The sequence below is a fragment of the Camelus ferus genome, chromosome 7 (assembly GCF_009834535.1).
Source record: "Camelus ferus isolate YT-003-E chromosome 7, BCGSAC_Cfer_1.0, whole genome shotgun sequence".
Taxonomy (NCBI): domain Eukaryota; kingdom Metazoa; phylum Chordata; class Mammalia; order Artiodactyla; family Camelidae; genus Camelus; species Camelus ferus.
In genome coordinates, this window is record NC_045702.1 from 38653136 (window position 1) to 38673140 (window position 20005).

Genomic DNA, 20005 nt, shown 5'->3' on the forward strand with positions numbered 1-20005 from the left:
CCTCCTCTCTGGGCCATGAGGAAGATGATTTGTGTTCCTTTATACATTTAAATCTGGAGATGGATGAACATTGAAAGAAATTCCCTTACAACTCTGAATAGCCAGCATGTGGGATAGAGTTATAGCTGCATTAAGCCAATGCCAAATTATGGATAAAAACTGCAAAATCTTTTCCTAGCTTCTGGACGCTGCTCAGATTCCTTGGTTCGTGACCCCTTCCTCCTTCTCTGAAGCACATCATTCCAACCTCAGTTTCCCTCCTTCTGTCTCCCTGACTTTGATCCTCCTGCTTCCCTCATTTAAGGATTCTTGTGCCTACATTCTGTCCAGCGTTCTTCACATTGAAAGTATGCAAAAAATATCTGTTGAATGAAAGACAAATATACAAATGCCTTACTTCATTCAGTAGAAATGTTAAGAAGTTAAATGTACATCAAAGTGCTTAGGAATTTTTCATATTTATAATCCTCTGTTAAACGAACTGGGTGGGAATGCTACTTAAATCAACTCTGTGGAAAGTTATTTTATTAAAGTGAAGAATTCTGCTCTACTGCAAAAAAATCCCCTCCAGATCAGCTGCTATTGCAAGTTTAGATTTCTCTACATATATCAGAGAATCACAAACTATTCTAATAAAATGAATTTGAGCAGATACTTTCATATTGCATTTTGCATTTGTTTTTAAATATATACTTATATTTGGATATTTAGAGCAAAATAAAATCTAAAAACAACTGCCAGAATATTTATAAATAAATTTCCCCATGTTTAAAATGGGGAACTGGGACCAGCACACTAGGTAATGTCTCCTGTGGCTGTAAACTATCAAATGAAGAATAGTTAAAATTATACATAGGCATTTAATGAGAATTAAAACATTGTGCTCAAGTCTTTGCATTCAGAACAACGCTAATAAATCAAAAAACTCTCAGGAATTTTTTTTAATCACATGAGGAAAATTCTCTCTCAACTTTAAGTTTTGTAATCTTATTAAAGGAAACACAAACGCTGACCTCTCAGTCATGTTTAGAAAAAGTAATTCCATATGTTGATTAAATTAGAAAAGGTAATTATGTCAGAGGTCAAACGTGTAGAAAGTAAAGACAAACCCTAAGGTAAAGCCACCTTATGACCACCCCTTTCCCCTTGAGATTAATCTTTGACCATGGGAGAAGATTATAGAGCAGGTAGAGTAGGTGACAGGTGAGTAAGAAGGGATTCAAACTGTGGATCTGCCATTTAATGAAAATTAAAACAACGGTGGGGAATTGCAACAAAATCCTTTTAATCATTGCCCTGGCATCTCCCTAGTGCCAGCTATTAAACCTCCAGCCCTCCTGGGCTTTATGGCCTGTGCTCCTGTTTCCACTTTTCAATCTTTAACTTCTAAGGAGTGTTTGGCAAGAAAAAAACAATTTAACAACTCAGGGTCTTTCATCTAGATTTGCTACAAGAAGAGTTCAGTTACAGGCTGACTTGGGGAGTATTCTGGACTTCTTTTGGCCTCCCAAGATTTACCAAACATCTTCCAGTGAGGAATCAGCAAACTGAGTCCAAAGCATGTCGCAAGAGTGTTACATCATTATCTCCTTGCTTACTGAGTGGGATTCAGCATAATCTTTCTCAATTTAAAGCTTGTCTTTCTGACAGACTCTGTAAGAAAGAGGTTTAACGGGAACAAAGGAAGGAACACCTTGAAAATCGGCCTCACCAATTCCCCGACTCAAGAACACCTCACTCAGGCTGGTGGCCACGTGTACCACACATAGCAACCATGATACCTAATTATGCTGCCACTAGAGGAACAGTTTGTACTTGTCAATCACACAACTGCACAAGCAGAAAACTGCTGCAGGCCAGCCTATTCACAAATATGCCTTCTCCTGACCAAAAACATGCACAGTGATGTAGTCTTCCTACAGCGTCTATTGTTTGAGACTTGCAAAGAATGTTAGGTTTTATGTACGGTGAGTTTGTGGAAGAACTAGCTTATAGAGCTAGAGACACGACTGAGGAGATTTTTTTCCCCCTTAATGTTGAAGACCAGCCTGGTTGACCCTTCACTATCTACCTCTCTCACTAGATTTCAGGCCCCAGGTCTGTCTGTCATTTTTAACATCAAAATCTTTTAGTTAATTTTCTTGTCAAGTGTATTTTTTTCCTATACAGCATGTATATAAATAATGTCCAAACTATACAGCAGTCAGGAAAACATATGTGAAAATATGTAATTATAAACATTCACTTCTTAGGCCAGAATTCAGGCCCTGAAATTCAATAGCATCTCAGGAGGCAACATCAGAGCTGTAGTCACACGTAAACTTAGCTGGCCCATCCTGGGAGATTTGCAGATTCAAACAAATCAGTTTGATGAACTGGGTGTGGTTTTAGAAGGTCAGGATCATTATACCTACTTTTTTCAGCACCATCTGCCCCAGAAACCACCCTTCTCTAAAACTGAATTTTAATGTGTGTTGCCTCATTAACAAGAAGCATAAACCATGCCTAACACAAGTATCTTTTCAATCTACTCATACATTCATTCCATGAGGGCAAGAACCAAGTCTTTGTGGAAATATATTCAACACTAAACTCAGTGCTTGACAAATGTTAGGTCTGCACTGAGTAGTTAATAGATTGAATAAATCCTACTAACTTAAGTCAACTTTGAAAGGTTTCTCAGAGTTTCAATATTCTAAGAGTTTGTGCGTGAGAGTCATAGGTTCCGCAAGCTTTTTAACATGAGTCTGGCAGGATCATGAAATGATTGCCACTCTAGCTAGATTTTCTTTTCTTTATGGAAGGACGTAGGTTTTGTGTGTCTTTTTTTAATGCCTCCAGGACCTAGCACTACTTGCAACCAATTCTGGTGTTGGCTAGAAGGCAATATTTCACCTCCAAAGGTTATGATCAATGAATAAACTGTGAATTTTGTTACATTTATCTTAGCTCAAGACAACTTTTTATCTCTGCACAGGAAAGTTGAGTAGGATGAACCTTAGAGATTATCATATTAAGTGAAGTAAGTCAGACAGAGAAAGATAAATATCATATGATGCTGCTTATATGTGGAATCTAAAAAAAAAATACAAATTTTATTTATAAAGCAGAAATATACTCACAGACATAGAAAACAAACTGTGATTACCAGTGGGGAAGGGGGGCAGACTAGATTAGGAGTTTGGGATGAACAGATACACATTACTATATATAAACAGATAAACAACAAGAACCTACTGTATAGCACAGGGAACTATATTCAATTTCTTGTAATGAGCAAATGGAAAAGAATCTTAAAACATATATGTATATGTATAACGGAATCGCTTTGCTGTACACATGAAACTAGCATTGTAAATCCACTGCACTTCAATAAAAAAAAGAAAAAAGAAGGAAGTGATGTAAAAAGAAATGAAATGATGAAAACAAGATCAATAAGAGTAAACAAAGAATCTAGAATTGTTTTTAACTCTTTTCACTTGGCACATGGGTTGTTGCTTCTCTGTTTTACCTCAAAGTAATAAAATAGCATTTCCCTAAAATATGCAGTAAAATGTGCTTTTCAATCATTTCAATCTTTCCTTTAGTCTCAACTGGTAAATTCTCTGTGATAAGAAAAAAGGACCATTATTAATCATTTTGATAACCTTGTGTTTAAGAGCTGACTTAAAGCACTAATGGATACAGGTAGAAATAATGACAATTGCAACTCTTACTTGAACAGTCTGAAAAGATTTTCATGTTCATTGTTATCTTAGAAAAAGAACCACAGAGTTTACTACTTCTAAAAGAAATGGAGCAGATGACTTTCTTTTCTAATTTACCCAGAAATCTTCCCTTCCATAGATTTACCACTTAAATTCTAATATCCAGTACAATTCTGTCACTGTAAATACATCTGCAATATGATGATACTGTCTTTTAAAAGAAGACAGAACCTAGAGCTTCACAACACAGTGTTGTTCTTCAGGGAAGTCAGCTCTGGGAGAGATCCTTATTCTCTCCATGCAGTGTTCCCTAACAGCCCACGAATTGGTCACTATTGAATAATATATAATATATATAAGACATAGACTCTATCTAATACTATAGCATTTATCATACTGTATTTTGTGTGTTTCTTCCATGCTTACTCCATTCCCACCATCCAAAGTGGATTGAAAACTCATCACAGAACAGGCTACAGTCTCACTCATGGTTTTTATCCCTAGTACCTAATAGAGGACCAGAATAATACTAATAGGTCCTTAATAGATGTCTGACCAAAATATGATCAAAGAATGAACTAAAAAGTGATTCAATTAATGCTAAAATTTTTTCTGAAACTCTTCTTTAAACTACCTTCAGAACCATTTTTTTGCAAGGCATCCAAGAAAATGATTCTTACTACTTTACAGTGACACCTCATGTATAAATTAAAATACTTCGTGCTTTATTCACACAACATGGTTGTGAGGTTTACACAGTGGAATTCATCCTTAAAAGGATGAAATTAATTGAGAATATCCAATAGATCATGCTTCAGATCTGAAGGCAGCATAGGCACCAGAATCCACTCTCGCATGAGACTAACTATGAAGGAGGCCATATTTATTTCTATTATTTTCATTATCGTTTTATAGATACACTTCATGGGAGAAAATGTTTACCACTATTCTGAAATTAATTAAGCTCAGCAATGACCTAGCCACACTGTGCTCCCCATGGAAAACTAAGCAAAGCCAGAAAAACTAATATAGCAACTCACATACTGTCCATGTCAAATCATCTCTGATCCTAAAAAAGGAGATTGAGAATTTGTACGTGATTAATCCATCCCCTTTTATGAATGATCTAATTAGAAAAACTCATCTTAACCTCAACAGGGGAGTTTTAATATTGAGCTAGAATTCTGAACATGCCTCAAATGATAGGGTTATGTTTCAATTCCATTGCAGCCCTTTGTGGGAATACCTTTTTAGAAAATTCAGAAATAGACAAACCTAGCTCACTGTTAAAAAAAAAAGTCCCTTTTGTGGTACCAGTCTGAGTACAAGGATTTTCACAGAACATGACAGCTGTTTTCTTAGAGAATTATACACAGAGTTCATAGAGAAGTACAGCAGAGTGTAACCTAATAGACCACATTAGTATATATTTTGTGTGTATAATGCATACATGCATATCAGATTATACTCTAATCTAATATACTGCTGGTAGGGGTCAAACTGAACAGCAAAGAGGAAGAAATTGGCTTCTTAAAGAAACCTATATAAAATCAGCCATAGATGACAAAGCACAAGCTCACCAACACACACACCACACACTCAAACTCACACACACACATCCTGCAGTGCCTATTCCTGACTCATACGGCAGACACCTCTACATCTTGACTCCAAGATTTGAGAAGCCCTTTAATTTCTAATAAAACCACATGTAGGGGCGGAAGAGAGGGAGGTGACTAACATTTCTGGAGTGTCGGAGTCATTCTGAGGCAATTCATCAACTGAATCATTTTCACTGTCCCATTCAATGTTGATTCTCATATTTGTAATCTTGGCTTATGCTGTCTCATTAACATGGAATATTCTTTTACTTTCTCTTCACCTGGGTAACTCCTACTCTTCTCTTAAGATCTGCTTCTCAAGTCTCAGGTGCCACCCTCTCGAAAGCAATCTTTGACATGTTCCCAGCCCCCAGGGCTGGGCTGCTCATCATCTGTGCTCCCACAACACAGGCCTCCATCCCAGCACTTCCACTCTCTATCCTAATAATCATTCCTGTGCTTCCCCCACCCCCTCACCTAATAAACTGTTATCAAGGATTTCTGGCTTACCTGTCTTTGCATCACCAAGCATAATTCCTGGCACTTAAAAGGAGTTTAAGAAATGTTTGTTAAATAAATAAGTGAACTAACTTCTTAATTCATTTAATATTATCAATAACTCTGATATTAGTTTCCCCAGCTTATGGGAGAAGACACTGAGTTTGCAAAATTGTTTAACTCATTCAAGTTCACACAGTGCATAAGGAACAATCAGGATTCACACTCTGAAATAATTAGAAGGCCAATAATTTTTGCTTTGCACCAGATTAAGAGATTGGAAGCAAAAATGAAGAGCCTCAAATTTTTTAAATTATCATGAGCAGCATGGGGCACTGACCTTAAAGAGAGACCCACACAGTGAAGGGCCCATTGACCAGGAGGCCCTTATTTACCTCATCACCATTCTCCTCCCAGAAATACTTGGCATCTTTGGCTAACTTAATGTTGACGGTCTAAGGCAACTAAACATAGAGTCAAAAGTTCAAAATTCCATGAAAACCAAACCTAATTATTGTAAAAGGAGGAAAGAGGATTTGTTTGGTTTCTTTAGCATTCAGGTATTAAATTGTATCTGGAGTCAGAGAAAGCAATGTTCCATTTCTGCAATATTCTGATGTAAAAGTTAATACCAGAGTCTTCACATTTAAAGATGATACAGTGAAAGGACATTCCGATCTCCTTATCCTTTCAAAAATTATTCCCAAACAGTAAGCAGAATGAGAAACAGAAACACAAATTCTGTCTTCAGGAGTATTAAGAGACATCTAAAACCTTCTAATGCAATACATAGATAGAGAAAGAGGATGGACCCAATAGGGTGCAAGAGGGTCAGAATAAGTGCCTCTGGATGGCGCTATTGATGAGAAGCAAGCTGAGTCACTGTGAAATGCTGGAAATGCTCAGGCACTGGAAACACCATGAAGGCAGTGGGGAGGAGGAAGGATGAAAACAGGAGGGTTATTTAAAGTTCAGGTTAGAGTCTGTTATTTTTTTTTTTAAGGAGAACATTTTTTTTAGTATTTTCCTTTTTTTTTTAAGTTCTTCTAGGTTTTTTTTGGGGGGGGGCGTTTGCTTTTTGTTTTGTTTTTTTTAGTTTTCTTTGTTAGGGGGAATTAGGTTTTTTTGTTTGTTTTTAGAGGAGGTGCTGGGGATTGAACCCAGGACCTCATGAACGTTAAGCATGCAATCTACCATTTGAGCTATGCCCTCCCTCTAGAGTCAGTTATGATTCCAGGTTCCATCCTTATCTACTGAAACCCTTTCCCCATCAGAGACAGATGGTATGGTCTCTGGAGAAACTGAATTAGAGAGGCTCCTGAAACAAGGATATCAGACTAAAAATAAGTATTAAGTCAAAGTCTGAACACTGAACAATGACACCCCCCAGGCTCCCTTTCCCACACACCTCTGAACACCAGCAGTCAAACATAAAGGCAGGAAATTGGAAGATTCTTCTGAGGTACAATCCCACTGAAAAGATACTGAGATCTGGGTTTGGGGCCTGTTAACAACTAGATCACATTACTGTGAAGCATCACACAAACTTCTAGTTAGCTTTTTTTTTTTTCAGTAAACCATTTATCACCCATGAAAAGATAGCCAAGGATTACTAAACATTTAAAGAAAGCTTCCAAGATGAACAGGGAAACTAAAACAAATAAACAAAAGGGAACTCAGAGATTACTGAGACAGTGCAGGAAGCAGTAGACCATTTCAAAGGAACCGTGAAACAAGAACAGGTTGCTATATAAGGGAAATAATCAGAGAAAAGGAAAGAGTTCTTCAATATTAAAAGTGTAACAGCTAAATCTTTTCAGTCAGCAAAAAGTTAAAATGTCAAGTCAAATAAATCTCCCCAAAACTAGAACAAAAACTCAAAAGGATATATAATGGAAAAAATAAGATAGAGAATTTATTCAGGAAGTCCAATTTCCAGAAATAGAGACTAGAGAATGCAGCAGAAAGAAAATTATCAAAGAAATAATATAAGAAAAATTTCCCAGACACTAAATTGGAAGGACCCACTGAGTGCCCAGCATAATTGGGAAAAAAATAAGAAAAAACTCCACCAAGGCATATTACCATGAATCTACCAGAACACTGACATTAAAGAGAGGACCTTAAAAGCTTCCAGAGAAGAAAAAAGTTATATACAAAGGACTAGAAAAGAGAATAACATCAGCCTTCTCATAACAATATCAGAGGCAATATTAGGCCCTGAAAAATGCTGAGAGGAAAAAAATTTCAAGAATCTTATACCTTGCCAAACCATAAATCAAGCACAATAATAAAATAAAGATAGTTTAAGGCATGCAAAGTCTCAAATGTACCCTTTTTCCCTGGGAAGTTACCAAAGGATACATTTCACCAAAATAAGAGAGTAAGCTAAAAAAGAGGGAGAAACAGAATCTAGAAATCAGATGATACAACAGACAGGAGCATAACAGAGGGAATTCCCAGGGTAGCAACTGGGCAACTGGCCCAAAGACAGTCCTCTCTAGAGAGGGAGTAAGATAATTATTACCTATAGAAAAAGCAAAGTTACAAAAAAAAAACAGGAAGAAGAATCATGAGATATAACTTAGCTCCACTGATACATATGTCTGCATGTATCACTAAATAGGAATATAACCAAAGATTCTGGTATTATTGCATGTAACACCAGGTGCTGTTGTTCACAGTGCAGTGCTGGTCTCCATGAGCCAACAGCAGGATGGCCAGGAGGAGAGTACAGGAAACAGCCTGCTAGCTGGTGAGCCTGTTTGTATCTTCTCTAACAAGGCTTACCAAATACTAATTGCATAAATTGACAAATCAATCTATTTTAGAATTGAATCACCTGTATATGTATTTTCTTTCTGCCCAACAGGACAGTTTCATTACATACCCAAACATCAGACATGCTGAGTAAAAGAGAATTTGTAGAAATTATTCTCCAACAATCCTCAAATCCTTAAGTTTATTTCAATTTGTTATACTTTTTTTGGTAAGCTATTAAGTTTTTTGAGCCTCAAAAAATATTGAGAACTATGCTTTATTAAGTGTCTATTTTGATCCAGTCACTTTACAAACAACTATTTTCCTCCTCATTCACCATCTTACAAGGTAGGAAATTATTACTATACATGAATTATTTTTAAACAAATTACCTGAAATAACAAATTGGCCAAGTGATTAATCAGGTAAAAATGAGTATTTCTGGACATAGATTTTTCTGATATATTATTTGTCATTTTGATGTATCATTAAGTAGTGTTGGTGCTCTTTATGAGTTTTTATGCATTTTTCAGATTTTTTACTTTGGAGAGCAATCCAAAATTTTATCTGTATTTGTCATTTTTTTGTCCATTTTCCAGATTGCTCATTTTCAAATATTTTATTTATTTTTAACCAATTCTGCCTACCCTGTTTGTCTAGCAATATTTTTTGTGAGTTTAAAATTTTAATGTCCAGTTCTAAGTGAACTGATTGAAAGTAAAATGACCCAGAAATGGTTGTTTCTGATCAGTGATTCATGTACTGGTGATGTCTGTGTAACCCAGAATGATTTTCTGATTCTTACTAAGAGTTTTTAATTTTAATTAATTTCTTTAGATATTTCACCACTTTCTAAGTACTGTGTTTTTGAAAAAATGTAAACACATTTTCTAGTAGTCACGCCAACTTTGCCTTTCTTAAAATAAAAGGACCTGCACGATCTAGATGCACAGTAACGAACTTGAGAAAAAGGCACAAGGCCTACTGGGATGTTCAAACAACAAGAAATAGTCTAGACAAATATTTCTTAGCTTTTTATTCCACATTCCATTGTTAAAAATAACCTATGAGTGACTTCCTCAGGAATATCTAGCAAAAATTGTGCAAAAATAAATTAAATCATTGTGCAATAAAATTTCCAGAAATACTGGCTAGAGAGGCAAAAATGGGCATTATTTTCACTCATATTTTACTTTTGTTGATTTTGTCCTGATAATTCTTTTAGTTTATTTTACCTTTTATTTCTAACTTAATTTGTTTTCATATGACTGAAATGACTTAATTCATTTTCAATGCCTTTTAAATAAATTCTAAATATAAGGAATCTCAAAAGCAAACAAAGAAAACATTAGAATATATTAAAAGTTGCTAAACCATCCTAGAAGTTACAAAACAAGATTTTTAAACAAATATTCTTCTTAAAACACCTTTACAGTGCATTAAAAGTTGTAATAACTAGTATTTGAACAGCCAGATGCAGAAAATATTAATATTCAACCAATAAATTATTTTTACATATTAACTGGAAAGTAAGTAATTTGTCTCTGTTGCTTTTGTTATTGTCAGGTTACCAATGAGGAAGCTGAGGATGGGAGAAGTTATGCAACTTGTTAAATGTCATACAGCTAGTAAGGGCAGAGCTGGACATAAATCCAGGCTTATTGATGCTTGTTGTTCCCTGGCTGGGCTTTATTTCCTGGTCAAGTGTTTGTCAAGTGAAAGTAAAGGAGAAAATCTTATGCCTAGGTATTTCATTTAAAACTTTGAGTTTTAAAAATAGCTTGATATGAGGGAAAATTGAAATCAGAGGTTAAAAATAAGACTTTTTGAGATTTGAGATGACTTTCACATATATTTCACAGATTCCTGATCCAGAATCTTCAAGATTTGACTATTCTGGCAAGTATGACCACCCCTCCCCCCAAAAAACCACACTGGATTCTAAACAATGCCTTTCTCTGCAGTAAAGGCCAGGCACAAAGAGAAAGGGCACCTGGGACAAGTGTTTTCTCTGCTTGTACACAGTTCCAAACTGGAATAGGGGTTTCTTTGCCAAAAGTCCCCAGGCTGCATCCAAGTTTCTTGGACTCCCTTCTTGATTTATCAAGCCAGAAACGTTTTTAAAAACAGGCAATGTATTTTGATGGGAACTGGTACATTTCCCTAATGTTCTAGCTGTCTAAAGGATGCGAATACTAAACACAGCACATACTCAGTCCAATGGCACATGCTGCCAGAGAGGAAGCCCCTTGACTACAATAGCAAAGCTGGATATAAACAGATAAATAAAACTAAAATATTTTTAAACAAAGCAAGCTAGATTCATGGCTTAGTTTTTTTAAACTATTCCCCCTTCCCCTTTAAAATATTAAATATATAAGTTTATTTGTAACGATAGTAAACAAAGCTCACTCGGAAATTTCGTTATTATTTGGTTAGTCAGATCATCTTTTTTTTCTTTTCCAGAATCATCATTTAGAAGCATTTAAAAGGGGAGAGGAGTGTAAGAGAGCAAAGGAGTGTTGATCTCATTATATAAATTATTTCCTTTAATCCTTACAACATTCTTCTGAACAAGGTAGAATTATCCTACCCATTTTACAGATGGAATGGGAAAATTGAGGCTCAGAGAAATTAAGTAATTTGCTCAAGTTCACAAAGATAGTAAGCATCTGAACAAAGTTTGAGGCCAGGTCTGCTATTCCAAAGCCCCCATTCTACCCTGCATGTGGCAATGCCTCCCAAGGAGGGAGAGATTCTCAAACACTATTAAAGTTTCTGAAAAATTATTAACTTGAGGGGAAATTCATGTTGAAAGCAATGAATGAAGACTAAAGGTCACTTCCCTCTATGAATGCAGCCATCTCACCAAACACATCAGTCTTTTCTTGAGATGACCCCACTAAGTGGGAGGAAACCTAGGAACCAGGCTCACTTCCACCGACTGGAAATCCTTCTCAAGAATATTGATTGGATACTGCATTACCCTTTGGTCAGCTTTTTAAAAGTTAAACAAACGTGTGATCATCTCCTACAAATCACCCCTCCTGTCCACCACACAGAAGATAATACTACGAGTGTAAATTTTCTTATAGCTTCACTTTGCCTCATTCTGGAAGCTTCCCTCCCCCAGTCCTAATTCTCAGTGGTAAAATAGGGGGCTGGTGGGTAGGAGTCATAGCTGGAGTTTAGAATTGGTTGATGGCTCCCCATCCTCATTTGCCATGCATTTCAAAACAGGTAGGCTCAGGGCACACATCAATTCAGCTATCTGTGCCAAAGAACAGGCTTGGAGAAAAAAAAGCTGTTTCTTGTTTAATCTGTGGGCAATTTGTGGGAGTCATTCTGAAGATAAGCACAAGACAACTGGAAAGGGACATTTATTCTAAAAACACAGGAAGAGAAAAGGGCAGACAGAAAGGCCAAGGGGCAGGAATGGTTGTGGCATCACATAAGACAGCACTGGCTTTATCTATCAAGTCATAGAAGTATAATGAGCAATGGCAGAAACTGTCAAGGGGATATTGTGAGCATGAGAGCAGAGCCACCTTTTTTCTTCTGTACTTTTTTTTTTTTTTTTTGATGGTGGGAGTACTTCTTGCACTACTGTTTTCAGCTTGCCAGAGCCTACAGGACAAGCTGTTCCCTCCCACTGGTAAACCTGTCCTTCTCACTGGTGTGTTACCCTTGGGGGAGCGCCATTTAGAACTCTAGGGTATTACCTGTATCAGTCCTTCTAGTTCTCCTAACTTTGGGGGGTATCTTAGTCACTTGGCTTAACTGCAGTGCTGTTACATTTCAGAGAGTGAAGAGTCTCTTGTAAGTATTAGAAGTGCACATTTATGTGCTGGTCCATTTTGTAAAGTCAATCAGATTTTGCTCTGAAGCATAACTCAAAGATAGATAACTTCGACATGAAGAACGTGCTGAATATATTCCAGTATCAAGGAAGAATGCTTATTTCCCCCCCCCAAATGAATTATATATTAACATGATTATGCAGATGATCGCATGAAGCATCTATTTTGCTTTATCATCCTTGGTCTTCCAGAAAACCATATATCACTGTTATTTACAAAATCAATATGTCTTAATATTGTAAGAGAAATTCATAAATAATTTTTAAGTCTACACATTTGTCAAAGATATACAGATGCATGCTGAATTTCTTAGAGACTCTTGATTTAAAGTACTCTCTTCCATTGTAAGGTCATAATGCACAAACTATAGTTCAAATTTATGGTTCAGAAAACTCTATATAAAATGCCAGCTGAAACTCTCTAAGCAGTGGTGGGACCATGGGTTGCTCAACAAGGCAAAATGCTAAGATTACCCTGATGTGAATCAAGAGGTATTGCAGAAGCCCAACCCCAGAGACCAAAGACTGGACTGCAATCCTTGACCCTTGAGTCCACCATGCCTGGAATGGATTTCCACAGTGAAGGTCAGGCATGAGGTTTAATTCAGAAGCAGAACATATATGAAAGAGACCAAGCTTTATCTGTTAATCTTTCACAGTGGGGTTCACAGGTAGCCATTGCCAGAGGGAGTAGCTGGAAAGAGCTATTCATGTAAAGATGTTGATTTATGTAAAGATGTTGATTTATGCAAAGATGTGAATCTTTGCGAAAACAGCCAGCTCCTTATTTGTGTATATCATGTAGCATTTTGTTCACCTGACTGGGGCTCCAAGATGAGAAATGGACACCCTGAACAACTTATCCATGACATCAGATGCCCAGCACCTCTTACTCTTTGTCTTAGTCCTTTTGGCCTGCCATGACAAAATACCACAGACTGGATGACATAGAAACAACAGAAATTTATTTCTCACTGTTCTGGAGACTGGAAGTCCAGGATCATAGCACTGGAAGATTTGGTGTTTGGTGAGGGCTTTCTAGTCCATAGATGGCACCCTCTAGTCATAACCTTATGTGGTAGAAGGGGCAAGGGCTTTCTTGGGTCTCCTTTATAAGGACACAAATTCTGGAGCCGTCACGACCTAATCACTTCCTAAACGTCATATCTCCTAATTCTATCACCTTGAAGGTTAGGTTTCAACAAACGAATTGGAGGGGAGGGAGGAGGAACACGAACACTCAGACCATAGCAGTCTTCTTTTCTCTAATTAACGATCAACAGAAAGAAGACCAAAGTGGACAGATGAGTCAAGTGATGTCCAACAGGATGGCTTCATTTCCCTCCAAACCCTTTTTTCCAAGAATTAATATCGGTATACATTTCAAAATCTACAAAGAGGGTACTATAAATAAACCAAATACATTTATCCTTAATCCAAAATAGGTTAAATGAAGGTAGGGGAATGAAGCTCACCCTTTCTGGCTGGAATTCTGGCTCTGGATCAAACAAGAACTCATAAAGGCAGAGATCTCCAAATACCTGCTTCTTTTCGCCACATCTGAAAAGTATAATGAACTATCTAACAGGCTTCTAAGATCCAGGAAGCTGCAGAAGCTCCCGTCTTCCCAGCTCTCAGGAATGACCACTTGCTATACAAAAGCCTCAGAGACATTGTCTAGACTCTGAGGTTTCCTTGGAAATCAAAAGTTGGATTTTCCAAAGTTGGGGACAAAGCAGTGAGGCATGCTTACAAGAAAGAGATTACCCAGGGAGACCTGCTGAGGAAGAGGATGACGAGAGTTTCTATACGTCTTGGGAACGACGAGGGCAAATGAAAGCAAATCCTGTGAGGATCTCAGTCCTCTAGCAAAGGATCAGCATCTCTTTTGCCCCAGGCTCCTACATGGCGCTGCATGGCACTGTAACTTACCTGATCTTTATTTAAATTTTTGATACTTAGTTCCTCATGGAATTTTGTATTAATTTTGATTTTTTTAAAATACTGCATCAAAGATCATGCATGTTGATGAGTGAGCCTTTTGACACTTCTTTTCTATTTTGCACTTGCTCCCACAACCCGTAACAGAAAGTTTGCCAACCCCTTGCTAGAACATAGAAGAGATGAAACAATTCTTTCTAGTGAGAAAGAGAATCAGCAGCCATTAAGAATAAGTTTGAAGGAAAGGCAAAGAAACATGAAAGCATAATGTGTATATGTCTTGTCATCGGCACAATATTGCGGTTAAGACCCTGTCAGTTAAGCCAAATGGAAGGGCTAACGAGTCCCCTCCCCCCTCAGCTCTGCAGCAATCAACCATCATTGACAAAAACAACAGGTGGAGTGCTGCACAGGAACAGGGAGCTTGAACAGCCTGCAGTGTAGTCAAGTGTGACATCAGATACAACCCCAGTTAGCTCATCCTCAAGCAAGCCCAGGGTGCTAACCCTACCAGAAGACCTGTCACATTCCATTGGACTTCCATGAGCCTCTAGAACATTAGATCATCTAGATGCAGGAACATACTCCTTTTATCTGTTTGCCACATTACTAGTACTAAACTATTGCTGAATGAATGAATGAAAGATTAAGTAGCACATGCTTTGTTGACAGAGGCCCTGGGCACCAATCCCACCTTGTATGCCCTTCAGGAACTCTTTGGAGTTCAGTTTCCTCATCTGTAAAATGGAGATGAGAATGATAACTATTTCACAGGGTTTAGGAGAGGATCAAATGATAAAATGTTCCAAAAAGTGTTTCATAAACTGTAAGAATGCAATTTAACAAAAGATTGTATTGGTTTAAGTGATACTGAGAAAAATGTTGAATGCTCTGGAGGGTATTTTTGGAGAAAGAGAAACTCTTTGGAGCCAAAATAAAAACAGTGAGGGAAGGTCATGAATGATTAAGGGAGGTGAGTGTCTGCTACTGTCTATGGAAAACAGAAATCAAAACATAATTCCCTGAAAACAGAAAAATGAAGCTTTCAAGTACTAAAAAAATTGTGGCAACAGACCATGGTCATCATTCCTGCATAATGTGAATATGTTTCAGATTATAGATCTAGTTTACTCAAGGCATAGTCAGAATCCCCCAAAGCCATCATTTTCTATTTTGAATGCTTTTCCAAATATGTAATATTCAAAATAAATGGTTAGATGCCACACACACAAAAAGAGAGTGTTCGTGTTTTTAATAGCTTGTGAAATGCAGCCACGGGCTTGCTGGTTGAGGTTGAAAGGAAGTAGCCCATAAACAGCTCCATCAAGCGTGACAGAGCATGTTTGAGCTAAGTTTCACACAAAGGAAATTCTCCCATAGCTCCAAGGGCCCGGGTCCCTCGAACAAGATCGCATCCTGCTGGTAGAGATATAAGGCCCTTCAAGAAAGCCACAATGACACCTCCCATGCCTAGTGTCAGGGCTGAGAGATGTGAGGTTTAAGATTTATAAGAAATGTGGGATGTCTTTATTGCTCACCTCTAAAATCATTTGATAAAATCTCTTCTAACAGTCTTATAAAACTAGAGTTTGAATGAAAGCTTACTGTGGAGGGGGACAATTTCAATTTAATTTTACTTTGAGCCAATTAAATAAATGTGCAGAGGAAAAGATTTATCTTTAGGGGAGGGGCAAGGGTGTAATTCTTTTAGATTCCTTCCTCTAGTACTTAGAATTGTCTCTCAAAACTATTATAGAGTCTACTCAAATAAGGTATTAGTTTTCCTAGTGAGATCTAATAAAATACATTTAAGTAGGGGGAGAGAACCAAAACCTAAGATCTGGGTTCCACTCTAATCCACTCAGTCATTTGCTGTCTAAGTGTCTTTCAACATCTCTTCATCAGAACCATCACCTCAGATAAATGGGAGCCATGGTCCTCATCCTCCACAATGACTCAACCTGGCTTACTATCAACTTTAGGCTCTTCTCCACCCACAAAGGGGAGTAGGAGTTCCTTGGCCCTACCTCATAACCCCACCCTCTGGCTGCTGGTAATTGGCCCAGTGGGACCCAGTTTCTGCCAAATTTGGATCAGATCTAAGAGATGGTCATTTTCTGCCACCTGCACAGCTAAGCAGGGAAGATTAATTTGTAATAAAGAGGCAAGGACCCAGGAAAAGTGAGGGCAGGCGCTTGGGGTTCTCAGTGCTCCACCTGCAGAATTCTTTCCTGAAGCCCAGCTGCCTACCAATTTGGTGCTCCAATAATGAAATCCACAAACTCCTCCAGTATGAACCCAGGCTGCTTAGTCCAGGTTGAACTAAAGAGCCCTAATCAACACATTCTTGTAATATAAACCCCAAAACAAAATTAGACACTACTTGTGAAGCCCAACACCTATATTTCCCCCACCTCTCTTTCTCTGTTTGCTGAGTCACTCAGACTTATAGATTTGAAGCCTGAGTGAACCAGAGAGAACATCTGACCCCCTTCCTTCAGCTTAAAGATGTAGAACTAGAGAGATTAAGTGACTTGCTCAAAACCACCTTGTCCATAGTGAAAGATTCACAGCTGCTTTCTGTTATAGCCACAACACCTTAGGCATAAGTCTTAGGAGGCTTCTATTTTTCTCCTTTCTTCTATCTCTCTCTAGATAACTCTTGTTTCAGCGGGGAAATAGTGTGTTCTAAGAAACCTGATCTAGAAATTGAAGAGGCTGGGACACAAATCCTTTGCTGCAAGTGGAGATACCACAGGGAGATAGTGTGCTATGGTGGAAAGTGTGGTTTGGGCATCAGGCGGCCTGGATTCAAATCCAGCTCTACCTCTTAGTGACTAGGTGACCTTGGCAAGTTAGTTAAACTCTTCTGAAAGAGAGTTTCCTCCTGTGAAAATGGGGTGGACAATATCACAGGACTGATATTGAAATGAAATCTGTAAGATGCCTGGTTCCCATCACATAGTGTTGGCTATTATTTTTATCAAAGGGCAGTTCATCCCAGCAGACAGAGAAAAAAGGGTGCTCATAGACCTTTCAGCCTCGCTGGTTTTACCTTATCAACAATACCCTCTGCCAAGTCTGAGAAGAGTGACAGCTGCCCCAGTTGTGAGAGAAGAAAGCAGGCTCATTAGAGATTAGGAAGAGCTTAAAAAGCCACCTGGCAAGGCATTTGCAACTGCTCCAAACAGACAGTGTTAAAGTGGGTTTTGTGCTTTTTCACGATTCTCTTTCTGATTTCTATCTCCAGGTAACTAAGACATTCGTTCACACCCTGGAGCTAAGTACTTTCACATAGATGTTCCAAAATATTCCTCTTACTTCATAGCATTGATATTTTAACTATTTGAAAAATGTACTTTTCAATTGGCCCAGCCCTACTCCTTGGGTCTTCATTTCTAACACCAAACAAAAGCTCGCAGGCACTCCTTGTCTCACTGACACTGACAGAGAAAGTCATTTAGCAAAGTGGGTATTTACTTAAGTGACTGGGCGTTGATTTAAATGCAAGTGATAAATTTGTGGATCTTGCTCTAAAGACTGTTATTCTTGGTAATGTAATTGTCATGGATCATAACTACAAGACAAAGTACAGCTTCTGCCATCCTGCTTGTTGCAGGAGGATGGAATGTCAAGTGATGTTTTGAATGTGGAGCATTTCCTGGAGGACCAAGAACAATAGACCCTTCTCAATACGGGATTAAACACATATGAAAACATGTCTTGAAATTTGGTAGAAGCATGGATCTATTAGTAAGGAGTCACAGGACTCTTTCTTTCTTCCTTTCGTAGCACAAAATGGCACGCAGTTAATGGCAATCAACGGTACCCCACTGCCTCCTGGAATAGCTCTGCTTTCCTGTCTGCTCTGGGAACCCACCACACTTTCCTAACTCTGTGTCTTTGAATGTGCTCTTTCCCTGCCTCTGAAATCCCTTTCTTTTTCGTTTACTTCACTAAAACTTAACTAATTATTCTTCTTCATTCCTCAACAGTAAGTTCAACTCTCACTTCTTGGAAACTGGGTATCCCCAGTGGGATCCCCTGCTCGGTGTATGCAAACCTGTGCTGCACAATCCCCACACCAGTCAGAAGGGATGCACGTATCCATTGTCCCAGAAAGCATGAATTCCTTAATGCAGGGTCCACAATGTATTCATCTCCTTACAATACGTGCTCAACAGATATTGTTGAATGAATAATTGAGTCACTTCACAAATCAATGAATGACTAGCCTTTATGCCAAAAAGAAATTAAGACATTATTTCTTGTAACTTACACAAACTGTGAAATTTCTGCCACTCCAGCTTAACTGAAAGTACCCAGAGGATTTATGCAGGCCAGAACAATTACATGGTAGAAAAAAAATATTTATCTTCACTTTCAGAAAGTGGTTTGTTTTAGAAACAATCTGAGATAACAGATCATATTTTGTGCATTCTCCTATTCTTGTTTCTTATTCCCAAACTATTTTCAGAAAAAGGGATGTTACTTGCTTCAGAGATCACTTATTTTTGATCATGACCCCAACTCCCTCAGAATGTTTAGTCCTTGATTGCTAGGCACTAAAGAAAATTACAATACCCTCTGCCCCAACAAAAATGCGACCTCAGATAGGTAATAAGTGACAAAAACAAAGAGGGAAAATATTAAACCATTATCTTGTAGGTCTTATTTCTATTCCTTTGTCAGACACAACAGGGAAAGTGAAGAATCATTATTCACATGATACATATGTATTTAAAGGGTTGTTTTGCAAAAGCCCATCCTAAAGCTTCCTGCATAAGAAGCTCTGATCAAACAGGTTGATAAAACATCATGAAACATGCTATCAAAATGCAGACAGACTTGGAAGTATTTAAATGTTGTGCATGGAAATTACCCAGATCGACCTATAATGACAATTCTGTAGTCCTTTGGCAATGTGGCAGGAAGGAAAGTTAGAAATTAGATTACCAGTTTTGTTTTGTTTTGTTTTTTTAGCAATAGTCCTACTGATTGCATTTCGGGCTCATGAGAGAAGCTTCCTGTCTTCACAGTGCACTATGCTAACCAGGGTCTGAGTCTCCATGGTAGGAAGCAATCCCTCTGAACCATTCCACTAAAGCAACCTCCCCTTCTCAAAGGGACGCTTTGCAAAGTCTTTCTACACGCCATTCCACAACATTCTAATCAGATTCTGGAAAAGCTGGCCTTATACTTAAATATAAATGCATATAGCTATCAAACCATGTGCCTAGTACTGTGTTAAGCACATTCCTAACAAAAAACCCTTCGAGTTCCCTAGTTCTATTATTTCCATTTTACAGATCAGGAAACTGAGATTCAGATTGTCCAATTTGATATTTGTGAAGCTAGGATGTGGCTGACCCAGACTGGATCCAGGCTGTCTAACTTCCAGGGACAGTTTCTTGCCCACCACATTAGATGGGTGGTCTCCATGGTCTCCACACCTGATCTATCAGAAGATAGGAGAAGCCAGCACCACCCCTGTATGAAAACTGAACACTGTTTCTAAGGCACTTCTCTCCTCAAGGCTGAACAATCATGGACATTTAACGTTTTATAATTCAGATGATTTTCAAGTTCTCACCACCACCACCACCACCACCACCACCATCATCATCATCACTGCTGTC

General features: G+C 38.0%; 1 protein-coding gene across 6 annotated transcripts in view; it reads right to left on the reverse strand.

Annotated features, from left to right (window-relative positions):
- BBS9 (Bardet-Biedl syndrome 9) overlaps positions 1–20005 on the reverse strand; it is a 622708-nt gene that overhangs the window by 149018 nt on the left and 453685 nt on the right. The gene's annotated exons all lie outside the window — the stretch shown is intronic.